This window comes from Mustela lutreola, chromosome 16 (genome assembly GCF_030435805.1).
Source record: "Mustela lutreola isolate mMusLut2 chromosome 16, mMusLut2.pri, whole genome shotgun sequence".
NCBI classification, from domain to species: Eukaryota; Metazoa; Chordata; class Mammalia; order Carnivora; family Mustelidae; genus Mustela; species Mustela lutreola.
In genome coordinates this window covers 27,952,364-27,973,691 of record NC_081305.1, presented here as the reverse complement: position 1 = coordinate 27,973,691, position 21,328 = coordinate 27,952,364, and the positions used below count along the sequence as shown (strand labels likewise).

Below are 21,328 nucleotides of genomic sequence, written 5' to 3'. Positions count from 1 at the left end.
AACAACTCACAACACTGACTTCTCGAGGGAAGACAAAGTAAATGGCCACTGTCAGGGTCCTCAGTCTGGGGACCCCTAAGTGGCCAGATAGGCTGGTCTGTTCCAGCAAGAGCATACGGGCTAAGCGGACCAAGGAAACACCAGCCAGCATCCACCTCTGCCCCTTCGTGGACCTCTGGGTGGACCGGAGCAGGCTGAGGAGCCCTGTTATTGGGTCATTATCCGAACTGATTTTGTCACTGAGGTCTCCCCGACGTCATCTTTTGACCATCAGCTGGGAGACAGCAAAGCCTGGACATGAAGGAGGTTCTGGTATTTGCTGCCAGCTGGGGACACCTTTGATGCTTAGCATCACAGCCCCTGAACCCACCTCTGATTTCAGCCTCAGGGGCAGAGGAGAACGTTCTCAGTGGGCTTAGAGTCGCCTCCTGCAAGCAGTGCGTGACCTCAAGAGGGCGCAGGGCAACTTCTGCTTTCTGCTCAGGGGCTCCCGGGATGCCTGGCAGGAAACCCTCCTGACCTGTGTGCAGGGGGTGCTGATGCCCTTAGCCGCGCCACCCAAGAGGGGTGGATGGTGGGTGGGAGCTGCTGGGCTCGCGTCCCACCTTCCATCCTTCTGGGGACAATGCTGTGGGCAGGGTACTCTGTGCAAGGAGCTTCTGGGAGGAACTGGCAGAACCGAACCCCCGTTACTCACAGCACAACCCTGAGAACACCCACTTATGTTGGTCTTTCTTCCTTCCCTGGGTCACTTGTCCTCTTCCTTCCCTCCTGCTGCCTGCGGTCACCTCCCAGATATAACCACCTGGGGCCAAATCTGTGTCACAGGCTGGGAAAGCCTTGATCTTCGGCAACTATGAAAAACCCACGTTTCTTGGGAGGTTGGAGCCACGGTCTTTCTTTTTTCTTTTTTACGATTTTATTTATTTATTAGACAGAGATCACAAGTAGGCAGAGAGGCAGGCAGAGAGAGAGAGGAGGAAGAAGGTCCCCTGCTGAGCAGAGAGCCCGATGCGGGGCTCGATCCCAGGACCCCGGGATCATGACCTGAGCCGAAGGCAGAAGCTTTAACCCACTGAGCCACCCAGGGGCCCCAGCCACAGTCTTTCTGAGAAACCCCGAGGTGGGGGTACACATCCCACCCATCTATCCTTCCTGTCCCCTGTCACCCCTCCCTTCTGGCCACCACCCTGCTCCTTCATTCCCCAGAGCTACTGCCCTGTGTCTAGGCCCTTCACCCAGAAGTGGACACCACCATTCTCCGGTTCCTCAAAGCATGCTTCATGCCAAGATGCAGTGTTTGACCAGACATGGTGAGATCTTGAGGCTTTGAGGAGGGAATCCAAGTGCAGAAAACCAACACTTCAAACTGGCATCCATGCTTCTTCTCTCAGGAGGTCCTTCTGCACTTATGGAACTTTCTGGGCACAGGTGCCGCAGTGGGCTGGTTCTCTCCCTCTCAGGGGGGCGAGCAACTCCCGGCATTCTCCTCGAGAGCCCGGAGGGAGGAGGAGCACTCCCCCTCCTCGCTGAAAGTCACCAGGGCTGCCGATGGGAGCCGCTGGCTCATTTAGGAGTTCATCCCTCGCAGCCTGGGCCAGACCATCCCATGAGTCCCCACAGTTCCCCCAAACCTGGCTCTTGTCCTTTAGAGAAGGTCAGGGAACGCTGCTCCCAGCTGAGTGTCGTTCCTTCCAGAGGCCCTCCTCCAGCACGAGGGAGAGACAAGACGTGGCCAGCAGACTCTTGATGTGTGTGCTTGGAGAAGGGGCTGCTGCACGGGGAAGCCTTCTGCTCCTGTAATCTTGTGAGAAAATACCTAAAAGCAAGAGTCAGCAACTTCACTTCTTCCATATTTAGGGGGAAGACAGTCAGTCTACCAGGGCGAGATCTTGTCGGGCAACACCCGTTTCTGTGGATCTCTCTCAACCGTGAGCCTCTGTGTTTGTGTTTCCTCACTGGTTCATCCTAAGAACAACGGGGCTCACTTTGCATCGGTAAGATCAGGAATAGCCAAAATGCGGAAGACGCCTGGGTGGCTCAGTCAGTTAAGTATCTGTCTTCGGCTCAAATCATGACCTCAGTGCCCTGGGATCGAGCCCCGCGTTGGGCTCCTTGCTCAGCAAGGGGTCTGCTTCTCCCTCTCCCTCTGCCCTCCCCCCATCCATGCCCTCGCTCTCTCTCGCTCTCACTCAAAAAAAAAAAAAAAAAAAAAAGAATAGTTCATGTGCTCCCACTTAGAGCAAAGAGTGGGTCAGGCCCCAAGAGAAGGGCCACCCCCCTCGCAGCCTCAGCTCACAGAAACTGCTGTTTTCCCCCAAAATGGTAAAGGCCACACTTCCATGACACACCTTCCTCCTCTGGCAGCATAAAGAGCCTGCTGGCAGATCTGGGTTTGTCCCCCGTCCCCAGCTTACAAATGTGGAGAATCTACCTGTTGCCAAGTACTCCCAAGGTTGGCCTGGGTTGCTCTGGGCATCCCCCGACCCGGGGCAGAGGCCCCAGCCTGGGAGATGGACATGCATGGACAGCCATGGGTCCACTTGCAAAGGAAAACACAACCACCACAGAGGCCGCATGGGGACCAGAGAGGCAGAACTGCCAGGACAGGGGCTGCAAACTCGGCTGAAAGCTAAGTGAGCAGGGCTGACAAGAAGGTCTGGGGTCGACTGGAAAGCTCATGCCTTCTCCAGAACTCAGAGTGGCCAGACAGAGCTCCCTGAAACAGGTAGCTCCTCCCACCATGGACCCTGACCTGGCCGGTCGATGCCACAGCTGCTTTAGTGACCCTCGGCACCTGTGTGAGTGATCACAACCGGTTAGAGCCTGTCCTCCGCTGGAGATGACAGGCGGGTCTCCCCGGGGCAGTGAAGCTGTGCGAATGCAATCGATACAAACCAGATCAACGCGACCTGAGAAAGTCAATGACTGGGGAGGGGAAGAGCTGTGTCCCCACGGCCTCGTGGGCAATTAGCCTTGATGTCCCTGGCAGCCGCTGAATTCCAAAGGCAATTCTGGGAGTTGTGATTTGGAATCAAGTCTCTTAATACTTAAAGGCAGCTGGGCTGGATGCTTGGCCCCGAGAACAGAGAATCCAAGGTGGGGGTGGGGGGTGGGGAGAGGGTGGTGTTGGGGGTGGGGAGGCAGACTCATTATCCCCGTCCTCTGACATCTGCTGGGTTGTTGTCTAGAAGCATGGAGTCACCTTCCTTTGTGTGGCTCCATGGGCTAAATCCAGGACCTTAACCAAAGCTTAACCAAAGGACTCCTGAAGAACCAGCGTGGTCTGAAGGGGGAGTTCGTTGCCTTTGCAAGAAGTAAGCACTCCATCATGGGAGGCATGCAAGCACGCTAAATGGCCAGAGCTTAGGGATGACACAGTGGAAAGGGAATGCTGCTTTTGGATGAACTCTGGAGTCCCCCCCCACCCCGCCCCATCCTAGAAATCTTGTGATTTATCTTATGACATTCAGCTGATCTGCTTTATTTGGAGGTCTTGGTGTTATTTTAGAAAATATGCAGCAACTTCAGAATTCTCTTTCTACTCTGGAAATGGGGCTTGGAGCCGTCGGCTCAGGAAGTGTGACAAGTGGAAGGCAACCTGCAGAAGCATGGCACTTGGGAGAAGAAGGGAGCAGGGGGTCATCGACAGCCTTCTGGGCCCGCGAAGAGCCAAAGCGTAAGCCGGGCTCCTAAGAGACAGGACGGGGAACGGGCAGCCTGGACACGGGAGCCTGGAATTCATAAGAAGTCAAATGACTGAGTCACTGAGCTAATTTCAATGTCTGAACAGGAAAAAAAATTAAAAGAAAATAAAAAAGGAAAAGTAGACAATGGAAAAATAATGAAGTTTTGCAAAGACCCCAGGTGACCAAAACAACAGAAGAAGTTGGGAAAATGTAATTACACACTGACATGAAGCCCTCGGTAGCAGTCAGCCCATCCTGCTCCCGGCCTGCCCTGCTCATCTGATTCTTACCCGGTCCCGGGCAGCCCCCCGCCCTATCCCAGGACATGACTAGATGGGCAGAGGGCTCCCCATTTGCTCAAAATTGTCCACTTGCTCCCGGTTGCAGCGCCCCTCATTTCACCTCACACCCCTCCCTCTCAGTGAGGACGGAGATATCAGACACGAGTGAATATTGGCAATCATTTCACCCATTATACAGAAGGGAAAACTGAGGCCTGAGGAACAGACCCTGTGCCAAGTGCGATGGGGAGGACTGACGTGTGCAAGAGTCCATTCTTTCTCCTTCCTGAATTCACAGAGAAAGAAGTTCATGCCACTCAAGTTCCAGCGTGTCCTTTTGCTTTAAAGGACATTTTTCTCTGGGAATTAGTACAGGATTCTCTCCCACTCAATAACGGGCTTTGAGGAACAGAGATCTCTCCTGTTCCACAAACTGAAAGGCACCTTTTCATTAACAGACGACGTACTTCAGAGCAGTCAGCATCTGTGTTCTGCCCTGTGCACCGGCCTGCCCAGAGCTCGGGCTCTCCCCACCCCAGACCCCCCAGGGCTCCAAGGGTCCGCAGCCTTTGAAGCTGACCCTGTTTGTCCCACTTTGAAAGACAGAGAAGAGCCCCAAGATGGTTTCCCAGCAGGACTGGGCAAGGTAGGCAGTTCTCTGGGCCAGGACAGTCATATCTCTAAAGAACTAGAGAGAAGGTAGTCTCTAAGGGTCTCTTCATGTTTTTTTCAGAATCGGACGATGATGTCTCCAGACTGTTCTTGCCTGAATTCCTCAGCCTTCTCCTGCCTGGGTGGGGGTCTCAGCTGTTCTTCTTTACAGACCCTCGTCTCCCCTGGTGACTCCAGAACTTCTGGCCAGGTTCCACTTTGCACACGCTGGCCGGACAGACCCTTTGAATACAACCTCAGTCGTGCACTCCCCCTTTTCAGCCATCGGCAGTGGCTTCCTCCGTACATGCCGTCCTCTCCATGGTGGACAACAGGTGCCTTAAAACCAGGCCATTGCCTGACTCCTCCCTTCCTCCCCCACCATCTCCTCTGGAAGGCATTGCCTTTCCTGCTGTTCTGCCACTCAGACCTCTGCCGGTTCTTCCTCGGCCTGTCTCCCCTCCCTGCTCTCTGGAGGGCTGAGCCCGTCTCATCCTCCATTCTCCCTTGGGAGGCCCTGGAGAGGCTTCCCTGAGAGCCTTCCCAGCCCACGGCCCTCCCCAGGCTTTCTGAGTTAGCCCACACTCTGGTGTGGTTTTCAAGCCCTTGTCAGGATCCCCTGATATCTAATTTATTTGCTTAGCTAATGTGTTTTAGCCTTCAGCTTCTCCTTGATTTTAAGCAGGAGACGTTGCTGTCTCGTTTACCGCTGTAGTCCCGTGTCGTAGCTCTGTCCCTGACATACAGTAGTTGCTCAGGAAGGGAGGGAGGGAGGTGGAGAGAAATAAAAAAAGGGCCGGTTGGTGGGTGACATAGAGGAAACCATCCATAATACGAAAAGGCAGCTTACAGAGTAGGAGAAAGTATTTGCAAATGATGTACCTTATAAAGCGTTAGTATCCAAAATATATAAAGAAATGGTACAACTCAACACCAAAAATGCAAATAATCCAGTTAAAAATGGGCAGAAGACATGTAGAGACATTTTTCCAAAGAAGACTTCCAGATCATCAACAGACACATGAAAAAATGCTCAACATCACTCATCATCAGGGAAAGGCCGATCAAAACCACATCGAGATACATCTCCCACCTGTCAGGATGGCTAACATCAACAACGCAAGAAACAGCAGGGGCTGGCCAGGATGCGGAGAAAGGGGAGCCCTCCCGCACTGCTGGTGCACGTTGGTGCGGCCGCTCTAGAAAACAGTGCGGAGGGTCCTCCAAAAGTTAAAAATAGGGCTACCCTATTATGACCCAGTATTTCCACTTCACATATTTACCCAACAGATAAGAAAACACTAATCTGAAAAACACACGTACCCCATGTCTATAGCAGCACAGTGTACAATAGCCAAGATACGGAAGAAGCCCGATAAAGAAGTCGTGGCACACACACACCATGGACTATGACTCAGCCGTCAGAAAGAGGGGAATCTTGCCATTTGCAACATGGGGGGAGCTAGAGAGTAATTGGGCTAAGTGAAATAAGTCAGTCAGCTGAAGACAAATATCGTATGATTTCACTCGTATGTGGAATCCAAGAAAGAGAACAAAGGGAAAAAAAAGACCAAAAAATAATAATAATAATAACCTACCAATAAAACAAAACATCAGATGCTTAAGTACAGGGAACAAACTGGTGGTTTCAGAGGGTGATGGGGTCAAGGACACATTTATGATGATGGGCATTGAGTCCTGTATAGAAGTGCTGAATCCCTATATTTTATAGCTGCAACTAATGTAACACATGATGTCAACCGGCATTTTTTTAAATTAAAGGGTCAACTATGGGCTTGAAGGCATTAGATGCAGCCATATTTGGGGGGAGGTTGTATGGGTTCCCTGGAGGTCAGCCTTGGGTCTTCTGCCGTCGTACAAATGCACTGCCCCCACTTGAGATCTGGTGACACATAACTATGCATGGCAAATGACGGCACGGGAGGGGTGGGACCTTACTCCCAAAGATCAGGATAGACCAGGGGGCAGGACTCATGGGGGGTGGGCACAAGCTACCCCAAAGCAGCTGACCAGCCACCTGCAGAGTCATGTCTTCTAATCAAGAGTGACAATGACACTGGACAGCCTGCTTAAGGGATGGGGAGCAAGAGTTCTCCTCCACCTCACCCCACCGCACCCCCATCCTGACCCTGGGGGTGCTGGAAAGAGCTAGAAGGGCTCATGTGTTAGGTAGAGGCTGGTAAGGACAGCGCTGGGCTGTCCCTGCCAAACCTCAGATTCTAGGATGCTCAGACGGGGTCCAGTCCCTGCTAACTCCCCAGCAGACTCTCAAAGCCATCCAGAGGGTGTTCAGCCTAGTCAGGAAAAAGTCAATTCCCTGGGGCTTTCACGTCTAACTTTGTTTGCAGATAGCGAGCCTTTTCCGTCCGGCTCCTCATCTCGATCCTTTCTGCCTGTAACAATCACATTATTTAATTTAGACGAGTGAAGTTACCTTAGATCAATTATACTTATTTTTCCTGTGTAATTTCTAAAGCTTAATCTCTCCATTCAGGCCCAGCCTGGGGGACAGGTTGTCTAGCAGAGTCCTAAACAATTTCAGCCCTTAATTCAATTGTACTTTTACCGAGGCCCCGGCAGGCGAGCATAATTCTTTTATCCTTAAAATGTCTCATTAGCAATAATCTAATAGCACATATTAAAATATAGGTCACCGAGGTGGGCTGCCAAGTAGAAGACTTGTCATAACTTTGAAGGCTGGACAGCTGCCGTGTCCCCACAATACCATACCACTCACATCCCAGGCTTCGCCCTAAAACAATTCAATGAAAACAGTTTACTTTCTGCAGTTCAAAGTCAAGAACTAACCTTGGCTAGGAAACGCAGTTGCTATCTGTCGCAGTGGGGCTGGGTGGAGGGAGATGTTTCTTGCCAGCTTGACATAGTGTAAAAGATCTCTGGCCTCAGGCATTTTGAAGCCAAGGCCCTTGTCCCAGCTGGAACTTGAACTCGCAGACTGACCCGGTGTGGGGAGGGGAGGCCTGGCTCTTAGCTCCCCGGCCTCAGTGTTCATACCTGTAAAAGGGGAAGAGAGTGGAGTCAGAACCCATGTTTTCTCAACGCTGACACCCGTGCTCAGCTTGTCCTAGGATGCCCTCAGGGTTTTCCTTGAAATCAACTCACTCTTCTTAATTAAATACATTTGTTTTTAAAAGGAAGCTCAAGTATCAACATGGAAAAATCTCAAGAACATTTGCAGAAAGATTCGTGCAGAATGATGCCATTTGTATAAACTTGAAACATGCACAAAATGATATTTTCTATTGTTTAGACAGGCCCAGGGATTCTGGGCTATTAGAGGTCAAGGGAGTGGCTACTTTGGGAGGAGGGAGGAGACAGATAGTAACTAAGGGAGGGACAGGGGGATTTCTGGGGCGCTGGTCATTTTTTGTAGTGGTCTGAGTAATGATTTTATGGATGTATTTATGAGGATTGATGCGTTTTTCTCAGTGTGTTAAGCCTTGCAGGCACACACAGAAAGACGGTTGATCTTGACCAACACTAATAGCCAAGCATGGATGAGAAGCATTACTGATCCCGTCAACAGTTGACTAAGACATGTTTTGTATGGTATAGGTTTTCTAGATTGTATTCTTACAATAAAGCAAGCTAGAGAAAATAATGTGATTTTAAGAAAATTCTAAGGAAGAAAAAACTGTACTACAGAACTGTACTACAGTTCTGTACTATACTACACAGAACTGTACTACAAAATATCTGCAGGACGAGGCATCTGGGTGGCTCAGTCGGTTAAGTGTCTGCATTTGGCTCAGATCATGATGGGGTCCTGAGATCAGCCCCGAATCAGGCTCCCTGCTTAGCGGGAAGCCTGCTTCTCCCTCTCCAACTCCCCCTGCTTGTGTTCCTTCTCTTGCTGTGTCTCCTTCTGTCAAATAAATAAAATCTTAAAAAAAAAAAAAAAAAAAACGAGGCTCAGAAATGTTTTAAAAGCATCTGCAGGTATTGCACTACTGGGGATTTACCCCAATGATACAGATGTACTGAAAAGAAGGGCCATCTGTACCCCAATGTTCATAGCAGCAATGGCCACGGGCGCCAAACTATGGAAAGAACCAAGATGCCCTTCAACGGACGAATGGATAAGGAAGATGTGGTCCATATACCCTATGGAGTATGATGCCTCCATCAGAAAGGATAAATACCCAACTTTTGTAGCAACATGGACGGGACTGGAAGAGATTATGCTGAGTGAAATAAGTCAAGCAGAGAGAGTCAATTATCATATGGTTTCACTTATTTGCAGAGCATAACAAATAACACAGAGGACATGGGGAGTTAGAGAGGAGAAGGAAGTTTAGGGAAATTGGAAGGGGAGGTGAACCCTGGGAGACTATGGACTCTGAAAAACAATCTGAGGGTTTTGAAGGGGCAGGGGGTGGGAGGTTGGGGGAACCAGGTGGTGGGTATTAGAGAGGGCACGGATTGCATGGAACACTGGGTGTGGTGCAAAAACAATGAATTCTGTTATGCTGAAAAGAAATTTTTTAAAAAATCTGCAGGTAACTGGACCTGATAATACAAATTTGTATTGTTAGACATTCAGCTATCGAGACACAACATTTTAGGAATACACATTTATAATTTTAGGCATATATGTGTATCTCTTTGTGTATAGACCCATATGTATCTCTGTATCTCTGTATCTGTCTGTCTACCCAGTGAAAGCACAGATCCATGCTTGGGAATAATCAACACTATGTGAGGACAGCGGTTGGCCAGGGAGGAGGGAGGACAGAGACACACCTGGGGAGGAGTGCACAGGGACCTCAATCATATTGCTTGTGTTTTTGTTTCTTAAGCTAGTGAGCTGTTTGTTAGGCGATGTCTATCTTTTTATGAAAGGCTGAACTATTCCACAGTTTTGAAAATCTTTGAGTTAAGAGTCATGAATAATTCGAGAAACTTGAGATCATGGTCATAAATGGAAAACCAAGGTCAGTGTTATAATTAGATGGTAAATGCAAAAGTAAAGTGAGAAGAAAATGCTGTCCTTCAATTGTATTGGACACTTTTTGAGCAAGTGGATGACCCCCCCTCTCTTGCCCCCCCCCAGAGCCCCCCCCTCCCGCCAAGCCAGTTTCCCTCTGGTGAAAGGGGGATCAGACCTATGAGACCAGACTGAAACTTTCTTCTTCAACAGTCAGGGTTAAAGGGACAGGGAAATCGAGGCAGACTCTCCCTCTATCTGATTCTAGGTCCCTTAAAGCGGGGCTGGTGTAGGCCTCAAGCACAGGCCCTCTCATGGACTAGCCCCGCTGCTCCACTTCAGGAAGGGGTGGGGAGGCCCCTCTAAGCTCTAGCCTCTAAGTGTTTTGGGGATCTGGGGAGGGGGAGGGGAGGTCCTGTTAGGAGTGGGGTGGAGGACAGGGAAAAAAACAGGAGGACCTATTATTAGCAAAATGATTAGCCAGGATTGGCGGAATTTGGAAAACCTTGAGGAAGAGCGCCCTCTGCTCCCGTGGCCCCTTGCCCAGCCTCGTGACTGCTTGCAAAGCTGTCAGGCTGACAGGCTCCACACTGGGATTTGTTGCCACAGACCAGGGTAGCACTGACTCAGGCCTCAGAGGGTGGCGGAGTCCATCCCTGACACGGCTCTCCACACTCCCCTGTGCCTCTGTGAGCTGGATTGGAGGCCCCGCAGCAGGTGTTTGGGGCTCGGCCCTGCCCTTGAACTACACAGAAGTACAGGCTTCCCTCTCCCGTGGATGTCCCCCCTTGAGGCCAGCGGCTCAGGCCCTCGCAAGTCCCTTCCCCGTCACCTCGGCTCACCCCCGACGCACACGCACACGGAAGGGGTTCAGTGGGAGGGGTGGGGCAGAGTCGGGGCTGAACGGAGCCACAGCCCACTCCTATCTGTGGGCAGTGTGGACGGGCCACGGAGTCACCTCACCGGGAGAGTGGCACATTGTAGGGTTAGCAGGTATGTTCTTGTGTCCCTTGGAACAAGAAAGAATGGCCTAATGCTGACCTCCCTTGGACTCTGTCAGCACCCGGATCCAGCCGGTCTGGACCTTCTTGGCCAGCGTCCCCATCGCAGCTTCCCTGTCCCCTGTCGCAAGCCCTCAGGGTGTGTCTGGTCTGATCAACACTCCACAGAGGGGCTGTGGGCTGTGAGAAGAGCCCTGGACCCTGTGTCAGGACCCAGGGTCTGGGTTCTTGTTCTGCCACCAACCTGTGTGACTTGGGAAGTAGGAGAGGGGGCACGGAGGCAGCAAAGGGAGGGTTCTCCTTTGAGCCTCAGGAAGAGGGGGGGTAAGCAGGCTACAGTGCTAAGGAGGGGTAGCTTGGACAGGTGGGAAGGGCATGGGGTGGGGGCGGAGACAGGGTGGGAGTCGGGGACTGGGGTGGGAAGAAGGACTGGAGAAGACAGTGGCTATGACGGACAGTGCTGGGGTGCAGACTGCGTCTCGAAGGGGGCAAGGCCCTGCTGAGATGGGGAGCCCACATGGGGAGGGGGCAGCCAGGAGGTGGGGAGGACGAAGAAGATGGGGGACCAGAGAGAGAGAGAGGCTGAGCCACCAGAGAGAACAGTGATCCAGAGCGTTGCCTTGGAGCCAGCCCAGACCTGGGTTCAAATCCCATTTTCGGTCTCATCCTCCCCATGTGGCCATGCACAAGACCTCTAACCATGGGGGGCATTAAAAATGGGGATAATGATGGCAAGTATTATACGAACTAGTATGTGCTACTTAGGACCAGTACATGCCTGGGGAAGGAAGGATTGTCAAATTGGAGCAAGTACCCATGTGTCTTCAGTCTGTGCAGACACTGCTGACTGACTTTACCGTCCTGATGCTGTCATGCCTTTCAACTACCCTGTGGTGTAAATACTATGGTGGCCTCCATTGTAGAAGAGAAGACAGGTGCATGTCAGCCCATGGGGACACAGCGAGGGGGCAACAGGGCCAGGATCTGAAGCCCTACTCAGTTAGTGTGAAAGTTGAGTGTCTCTGTGCTGGTTTATTGTATTTCGGAGGCCAGGGATTGGCCGTCTCCTAAAAAACTAGAAGGTGGGGCACCTGGGTGGCTCAGTTGTTCAAGGTCAGGTCATGATCTCAGTATTCTGGGACTCAGGGCGTTGTTGGGCTCCCTGCTCAGCAGGGCGTCTGCTTGTCCCTCTGCTTCTGTCCCTCCCTGACTCATGGGCTCTCTTTCTCTCTCTCTCTCTCTCTCTCAAATAAGTAAATAAAATCTTTAAAAAAGAAAAAGAAGAAGGGGCATTTACCATGAAGAGGGGGAGAAAGTCACCGCCCTGAGCCAGGCTCCCTAGTTCCCCTGCCCTTTCCCTAAGACCGTCCATCTCTCACCTTGGGGGTAGAGGGTAGAGAAAGAGGAGGACAGGTGTGCTCTGTGCGTGGACTATGGCCTGCACTGCCAACACGAACTGCCTTCAGGTTCCTGGGCACAAACGCAGAGAAGGACCAGAGCCCTTAGCTTCGCTGTGGACAACCCCACGATGAGGCCTTACAATGACCACTTTGACAAGGGTGCTGCTCCCACCTCTGTCCCGTTGCCCATCCCTATCCCACCTGCTCTGGGGGCTTTGTGGCCATTCCCAGTAATTCCACAATTGTCACCCCAAAGCTGAGCATGAAGCACATGAAGCAGCTTTTCTCCCTTCCATCCCTAGAGGGCGCCCGTTCACCCCTCCCGGGGAACAGGCAGCTCCGCCTGGAAGCAGCTGTGCGCTGTTTGCTAAGTGCGGCCGGTCCTTTGCCAGAGCAAAAGGACGGTGTACCAGTGTGAGACAAAGAAGGCACTCGGGCCAGGCAAATTGCGTGTGTATGGCTCTGGTCACACTCAGCCTGGGACGGTGGTCATGAAGCAAGCCACTGGCGCTGGGATTCTATTTTTTTTTTTAAATAGGAATTAAACACGCTATAAACATGCAGATCCTGGGTCCCCACTGTAGATGGACTGAATCCAAATTTCTGGGATGGGACCAAGGAATCTGCCCTTTGAGCAATCGGCTAGACTAGTGTGATCTGCGATCTGGGAAAGGGGGCAGAGAGGATCAACCTCTAGGAAGAAGCAGTGAACTTTGGGGACCTGGCTACAGCTGGCATCACGGAATCCTGATGAACAAGTCTCTTCCAATAGCGTTCTCAAAGGGCTTGTTGTTGGTTCTCTTACTGTACAGGTGTGTCCCCTCCATTTTACAGATGGAAAAACTGAGGCTCAGAAACCAAAGTCCCTCAGCACGCATGGGGTGAGGCCAGGCTTTGAACCCACCCAACTCTTCCTAAAAACAATTTCCCACTCTGTACTCATAATTGTTATATCAACTTGTATCTGCTCTGCCATCCCAGTCCTGGAATGGGAAGTCTGATAAACTTAACTTAAAATTCTGGAGAAGAACCTTACCTCCGACAGACATAGAGAAATTAAACTTTTTGGAACAACAGCAAGAAGAGATTACCCATTATGCAGTAATCTCTGCTCTAAGTGCTCTGCATATATCTATTCCTTTGATCTCCTTGACAATTCTGTTGGCAGGCACTGTTGCCATCACCAACGTACCCATTTTACAGATGAAGAAACTGAGACACACAGAGAAGCGGGGGAACGTGGCCAAGATTTCACAGACAGTAAGTGGTGGAACCAGGATTAGAGCTCATGTCGTGGGGCCCTAAATCAATGCATTTAGAGAGTTTACTATTTGGCATCTCCAGGCTGCTGAAAAAGCTGAACTTGGTCAGTTTCCCAGGAATGGATATCAGAGGGCCAGAAGGAGGAGTGGGAGGGAGGTGGTAGGTAGCCTCGAGATTGGGCTCTTATGTATTACTGGAAAACAGAGCAGAGAGGCCAACAGGCAGTAATGTTTGAGGGATTCTGGGATAGGTTTCATGCAGGAATCTGCAAATCCCCCTATGCTCTATTTAAAATGCTGTGTCTACTAAAGATGGAAAATATAAGGAGCTATGTGCTGTGTTCTTGGATAGAAAGACTGAATACAGTAGAAGTGTCAGTTCTCCTTAAACTGATCTGTAGATGTAGTGTAATCACAGCTGAAATTCCAATGGGATTTTTCAAGGAACCCAGCACGCTGATTCTGAAATTTGTAAGGAATAACATTGCCAAGACACTCCTTTCTCTTTTTTTCTTTTTTTAAAGATTTAATTTATTTATTTCAGAGAAAGAGAGTAAGAGAGAACATAAGCGGGGAAGAGTGAGAAGCAGACTCCCCACTGAGCAGGGTGCCCGACATGGGGCTCGAGCCCAGAACCCTGAGATCATGACCTAAGCCGAAGGCAGAGGCTTAACCCACTGAGCCACCCAGGTGCCCCCACCAAGACACTCCTGAAGAAAAGGATCTGGAGAATCTTGCCCCATCAGTTAGAAAAACACGTTTTAAATCAACGCTATTTGTTTTCCCAGCTTTGTTGAAGTATAATAGACAAAACTGTATATATTGAAAGTGTATAATGTGTTCATTTGATATACATACACATCCCAATAAGATTATCATAATTAGGTTAATTAACATATCCATCACCTCACATAGGCTTTCCTTTTTGTGTGAGAACAAGATCTACTCCCTTAGCAAATTTCAAATATGTATTACACAGTTGTTAATGCTGGCCACCCGTTTGTACTTTGGACCCCCAGAACTTATTCATCTAATAACTGAAAGTTGGGATCTAGAAAGCAACATTAGTTAAAACACTGAAGGGATATATGAAGGCAAAAACTGTCAAGTTTTAAGTTATAATTTAGAAAAGTATCAGGTAGGGAAGGATTTCTTAAACAAAGCATAAATACATATGCCAAATAAAAGTTAAAGTAAGATCACACTAAATCACATGAAAATGAATAACCTTTATTCATATATATAGAGAAAAGACATAATACTACCAATTAAAGATATTTGCAATATAACTGACAAATAGTCATGCCCAGAATATTAAGAAATTCTGGGCAATAAGAAAAGTTGAACAAGGGGCTCCTGGGTGGCTCAGTCAGTGAAGTGTCTGCCTTTGGTTCAGATCATGATCCCAGGGTCCTAGGATCGCGTCCTGCATCAGGCTCCTTGCTCAGCAGGGGGTCTGAGTCTCCCTCTCCCTCTGCCCCTCCCACTTGCTCCTGCTCTCTCTCTCTCTGCCCCCCTCAAATAAATAAAATCTTTAAAAAATTAAAATTAAAAAAAATTTTTTAAATTACACAAACAACACATTACCATTTTACAGGAGATAAAGAAATACAATTGGCCAATATGTATATGAAAAGACGCTCCATGTCACAAGAAGTCAGGAAAAACCACCTTAAAGTCACAACCAAAGGAGCAGCAAAAATTAAAAGTTTAAATAACACCAAGAATTAGGGAAGATGTAAAGATCTAAAGAAATTGGAAGTGAAGAAATAACTCTATGGGGGAGATTTTTAATTGGTTCGACCATCTTAGAAAAGAGCTTGATATTCCTTAATAAAGCTAACCAAACACATACCCTACAAACCAGCAATTTGTTAAGCACAGAAGCTCTAGAAACTCTTGCCTACATGCAGAGGAACTATCTGCATGCAATTTTATAGGCGGTGTTGTTCAAATATAAAATAACTGGAAATAATCCAAATGTTCAACCATTGAATAAATACATGAATTAGTTATTACTCATAAAATAGAAAGAATATATGCAGCCATGAAAATGAGTGAATGCCACCATCATGGGTGGGTCCCCAAAACATCATATGCAGACAAAGAAGTTGCAAAACTATCCATAGTGTGTTTCCTTTTATATAAAGTTCAAAGAAGGACAAAATCATGTATTGTTAGGGAAGTATTGATAGGTGGTAAAGGAAGACAAAGAAATGATTATTTGCTGAGCACAGGGTAGTGGTAACCTTGGAGTTGGGGAGAGCGGTGAAGGGGTGTGTTGAGAGAGGGAGACCCAAGGGCTGATAAGGTACAGGAAATGCTCTATTTCTTACCCCACAAGGTGGGTTCTTATACGTTCATGTCATTAATATTATTTAAACTGGAAACTGGTCCTACCTGCTTACTACACTTTTCTTTAAGCATGATAAATTTCGGGGCACCTGGGTGGCTCAGTGGGTTAAAATCTCTGCCTTTGGCTCAGGTCATGATCCCAGGGTCCTGGGATCGAGCCCCGCATCAGGCTCTCTGCTCAGTGGGGAGCCTGCTTCCTCCTGTCTCTCTGCCTGCCTCTCTGCCTACTTGTGATCTGTCAAATAAATAAATAAAAATCTTTTTAAAAAAAAAAGCATGATAAATTTCACATGAAATTAAAAATGCAACATGTATGTGCCTATTTCTGGGAGAATCCAGGTTTCATCAGATTATCTAAGGAGTGCCTGGTTTTCCATCAGACGGCACCTGAGCATACAGGTTTCTTGGGGGGAATCCCCCCTGCTCTGATATTCCCCAGAGAAGCAGAGTCCTTGGGCCAACCCGACGATGGTTCTTCTGGTCAGCTGCTCCCTAGTCCCCTCTGCCCCAGAGACAGACACAAACTAAGTGTGAGTGCCCTCCTACTGTACCTCACGTGACCACCTTAAGGCCGAAGGATGTATTAAGGTGCTCCTACAGTGGAGGGAGGGCCCTAGTTCCTCCTAAGAGACTGAATCCCTTCATCGTGTACCCCTCCTTCCATTTCTCCCTCCCCAGCTCCTCTCCTGATCTGCCTTCTTCTTCCTGGGGTCCATCCCCATGTCACCATTGAACTTGCCCATGATTCCAAAGCCTGAAACCAGCACAGCAGGGGTCAGGACCCTGGGTGCTGACTCCCAGCCAAGGGCTGTTTCGGCCACACCACTTGCCCCTCCTGTTCTCACCCAGCCCCTCTGTCCTTGCCTGATTCCCATCTCCCGGGGGCCACAAGGCTTTGCTGGGCTTGCGTAGGCAAGTCCAGAAAAGGATGCATGTATTCGGTTTTATGCTGAATGAGATAGGAACACGAGAGAGAGGGACTGGATCTAAACTCATTCCCAAAAGTTCTAGCAGTTGCATAGAGCTTGACCTTCAGAGGCAAGGGGAGAGTTTGGGACGACCCTCAGAGACTGTGCAGTGATCCAGGTGAGAGATGGTAGCAGGCCAGGCCCCGTGGAGATGGGGAGAGGTGAGGTGGCTCCGACCCACAGAGTTTGCAGTAGCACTGGACATGAAAGTATGAAAAAGAGGAGTCGAGGTCAACTCCAAGGTTTCTGGCTTGAGGAGCTAGAAAGAAGATGCCATCACTCGGAATGAGGGAGAACTAGGAGGAGTCCGTTTGTGGGGAGGTCAGGAAGGGGAGCTTAAGAAGTCTGTTTTGGACACAGTAAGTTCCAGATGCCTTTTATCACTGGGTAGAGACGTGCAGTGTGTGGATGGACCCAGGATGTGAATGTGCAGGTCAGTGAAGGTTGGATGCCCTTAATGCCGGAGCCTGATTTGTGGCTTGCTAGGGCAGGAGCTCAGCAGAGAGGACTCTAAGGCCTGAGCTACCTCTGGGTAAGCTGGTAGCCTCAAGGACCAGGGGGCTTTTACAGGGGGAGTTCAGCCTATGAGGGTCTTTTATTGAGGGGACGGTTATGCTATTTGTAAATGCAATAGAAGTTATACCAGGTCAGCTTCAAGGTCGTAGGTCTAATCCCTGGAAATAGAGAAAAGAAAAGAAAAGAACAAGGGGAGGGAGGAAGGGAGGGAGGAAGGAAAGCTATAGACAAACCTCTCCTCTTCTCTGACCTTAGTTCCCCCATCAGGGCAACATAGCACAGGTTCAGGTAGTATCCTCAAGACCCCCTCGGTACCCAGCCCTTTGGATTCCAAATGTCCCCCAGCGTATCCTTTGCGTGTCAGGGTCTTGGCGTCGGCCGGGAGACGTCCAGAGCTGGACTGAGAGCACCAGCCATCACCTTGTGCCCATGGCCTGTGTCACCAAGTGCCATGGTAAGTGGAAGTGACGCCTCCCCAGAGATCCAGTTAGCTCTGATAATGCTCCAGCCGTCTGCCCACCCACTTGCCCTCAGGCCACCTGGAAGGGCAGAATGCAGGGTATGGAGAGAAGCCACATGGCCCCATGGCTCTTGGAGCCAGGGGCAGGGAGTCTGGGCCAGAAAGGGAGGGAGACGCCGTGCCCTTCAGTCCAGGCCCAGCCTGGTGTTTCCACTGCTGTTCCCCAGAAGTCCCGGAAAGCTCCCGGCGGAACTCTCGGGGCTTGCTGATTGGTACTCTGATGGCGTGCAGGAGTTGGGGGATGCCTCCCTCCATCCCTGTAGCAGACACTTCCAATGCCCCGCCCACACTGTTCCTGCCAATGCAGGCCCCACCACCAGCTTCCTACTGCCAGTACCTGGGATGCTGCTAGAAGCCTTTTCCTGGCAACGGGAGCATGCTCAGCCCACACACCAGGCAGGCTGGAAATGCTGGCAAGTTAGCACCCCCGGCACAGACTTAATGGATAAATATTCTAACCTCCTTGCCCAGGAGTGGGACAACAGAGGCGGGCTCTATGCAGTCTCCCAGAGGTCCCCGGCAGGGCTGAACACCAACTGCCCACAGCTGTAACTGCTCCTTCACGTCCCCTCTGCTGGTTCCTTTTCCTTTCTTGCCTCCTGCCCCACTCCTATATAATTCCTCCAGGAATTACCTCCTAAATAAACTACTTGAATTCGAATCTTTCTTTCAGATTCTGCTTCTGGAGGAATTCAACATTAACAACCCCAACCAAAGACAGCAAACCCAGCCAATGACTGAGATCTGTTCTAGTTCTGTTTTGTACACATTTCTAGAGCATAACCTATGTGACAGGATCTACTGGGTTCTGTCCTTGTCCCTAGAAGGGAAATCACACAGGTAACTGTACTAGACAAATATACAAAGCAATATAAAGAAGAGGAGGTGGGGAGGCGGTGGTTATCAGGGAATTTTACAATGGAGGTGACATCTGAGGTTTTGAAGGATGAATAGGAGTTCTCCAGGTAGACAAGCAGACTATGGGGACAGCATAGTTAAAAATCCAGAGATGTGAAAATGCACAAGATATCAAGGATACCACTAGTTGTTGAGTATCTCCCATGTTGCTAGAGAACAAAGTATATTTTTGTATCAAGTAAAGGGTTTGTAGGGAGAATGAGGAGAGAATTAGAATAGCAAGAGATGTGATTGAATAGACAGGCAGAATCTTGTCCGTACTGCTAAAGGTGTTTAGATATTATCCTGAAAAGATCGGGGGTTTTAAGAAATTGTGCATTATCTTTTTCTGATTGTTTAATATCAAATGCTCATTGTAGACAAGTTGGCCGATAAAGAGAAGTATAAAGAAGAAAATAAAATTACCTTAAATCCAGGGTTAATGAAATCACGTCGGTGTGTTGTCTCTTGGGGGAGACAGAAGAGGAGGCCGAGGAGTGAGGTGATCAGTCTGGAGTTTTAGAAAGAGCTCTGGCAGCTGGTGACCATCACGCGGCTGGAAAGATACTGGACGTGAGAGGAAAGTTGTTGCAGTGAGGGGCTGGGGATGCTGCGATGGCGGGGGTGGGGGGTGGAGGGAGGCGCGGCAGAGAAGGCTGGGGCTTCCTGCGGTGTTCAGAGGTGGGAGACTTGGGGCCAGTTGGGTGGGGTTAAAGCAGAGGAGGGAATCATGATCCCTAGAGAGATTCTGAGTGTCTTGACTCGCCAATTGGTGGAAGGGGCAGGAGCTGGGAGCTGGGAGACCTGGGTTGTCATTTCAACTTTGTCATTTCCAACCTGTGGGACCTCTCGCAGGTCCCCTGAATCCTCAGAGCCACGGTTCCCTGACCTGAAAAATGGAAAGATGATTTCATTTCTGTTCTCTTAGAGGCTTGTCAAAATAGCCCGGGGGCGGGGGGGGGGTGCTGCTGGTCAAAGGAAATTGACAACCTTGATGGATGGGAATCCATGGCTCCAGGCTCTCCTGAAACTTAGCCCAATCCTTCCCCTGACTTCTGCCTCTCCTCATCAACCCCCAGAAAGCCAGGGCAGACTCATCATCCACTAATTTTCCCTTCTTCTCTATATCGTTCACAGAAGATATTTGTCATGCTGGTCCTTCTGGCAAAAATGATCTCAATGCCCCCATACACCAGCATGAATGCATTCAGTGTCCCTACTAATTGGTGCCTTAGTATGTTCCAGGTGTTAGGAACACAGAGGTGTTTAGGACATTCAGGGTTCCTGCACTCACAGAGCTCATACACTACCTCCAAGATGAGACATATAATAAACAAATAATTGCATTTGTATACTGGTGTAATGAAGGGAATAAAATAGGGTGATGTGTTAGACAATAGGGGTGTATTTTAGATTTGAGTGGTCAGAAAGGAACCACTAAACTAAGATCTGAACAACTCAGGCAGAGGAACCAGGAAGTGTCAAGGTCCTGGAGCGGGTTTGAGCTTGGACTGTTTAAAGAACAGAAAGGTCAGCATGTCTGGGTTTGTCAAAATTTCTGCCCATCCCCTTTACCTGTTGTCTCCTCTGTGATGCCTTCTTAGATTACCTCTTCACCCCCATCCTTTATCTGCTGATTCAGCTCCAACCAGTTTCCATACCCCTGTAGTTGCAACCAATCCTGACCACACTGGGTGGTGATGGTCTCTTTACACACCGGACCACTAACTCTTTGATGGCAGGAACTATCTCCTTGGCTCCAGGAGCCAGCACTGTTTCCGCACACAGCAGGTGATCATTTGATGAATGAAGAAATTAACCAACAGACAAACAAGTGAAGAAATGCATGAATACCAGGCCCAAATGGCTCACTCCTTTACTTGCTTAAATGCTGCCTTCTCAAATTCCCTGACCAAACTGCTTCCCCCTTTCCCCGCAACACACCACCCCCCAACACCTTCCCAGGCTCACTTTTCTCTTTGCCCATATCCCTGTCCCACACACCCTACAATGTGTTTATTTATTATGCTTCTTGTTTTCCCGCAGGACGGAACGCAGAGTCCATCCTGCCAGGGATTTTTCCATAAGTTGTGCGGAAATTCTCCTAAGAGCCTAGAGCAGTGGCTGGCACATAGCAGGCATATGGACACATGGGGAAATTAGTAAAGTTCTCAGCCTCATGGAACAGGAGTCACACCTGCAAATCTGTGTAACAAACAGAGGAGGTCAGAGCTGGGGTGTGACCTTCCAGTCCCCAGCCAGCCAAGGGGCCCCCAGCAGGTTTGCCGACCTAGGTAGGCACCGAGCAGAACATGCCCACTTTGTTGATGGAGAAACTCCGCAGGGTAGTTTAAGTGGCCGGTGGCAGATGACAGAGCTGGCACCGACTCCGGTCATTTGCTCTCCCTGGTCTTTTCCCGGGCCCCTCTCAGACGCGACTCTGACCCCAGTTCTGGGCGTCTCGCTCTCTTCCCGTTTTGGGAAGTCAGAGCCCGGTGCCCCCGGGAGCTGTGTCTGGCGCGCGGGTGCGTGTTGGGAAGACAGCGGGCGCCCGGGTCCCCGAGTCGCCCCCTGAGCCCGCGCCGCGCCCCCGCCCCTGCCCAGCCCCGGCCGCGCTGTCAGTCCGCATTAGCGCTAACAGGCTCCAGACGGAGCGGACTCCGCGCGGGCTTAATGCAATCGGCGCGTTACCTGGGGCGCAGGCTACATTACCAGCCCGGCCCCCGCCCGGCGCGGACAGAACCAGCCAGCCCGCGCCCCGCCGGCCGCCCCGTGCCTCCCGCGCTACCCGGGCCGCGCCCGAGCGCCACGCGGCGGAG

At 50.0% G+C, this 21,328-nt stretch overlaps 1 long non-coding RNA gene across 1 annotated transcript; it reads right to left on the bottom strand.

The window, feature by feature from the left end:
• Positions 1 to 915: 915 nt before the first annotated feature.
• LOC131818925 (uncharacterized) lies at positions 916 to 21,039 on the bottom strand. The gene is made up of 3 exons (XR_009348975.1): positions 18,936 to 21,039; positions 7,451 to 7,657; positions 916 to 1,819 (listed from the first exon to the last, which is right to left on the bottom strand). It is a non-coding gene; the product is annotated as an uncharacterized LOC131818925 (long non-coding RNA).
• Positions 21,040 to 21,328: the final 289 nt, after the last annotated feature.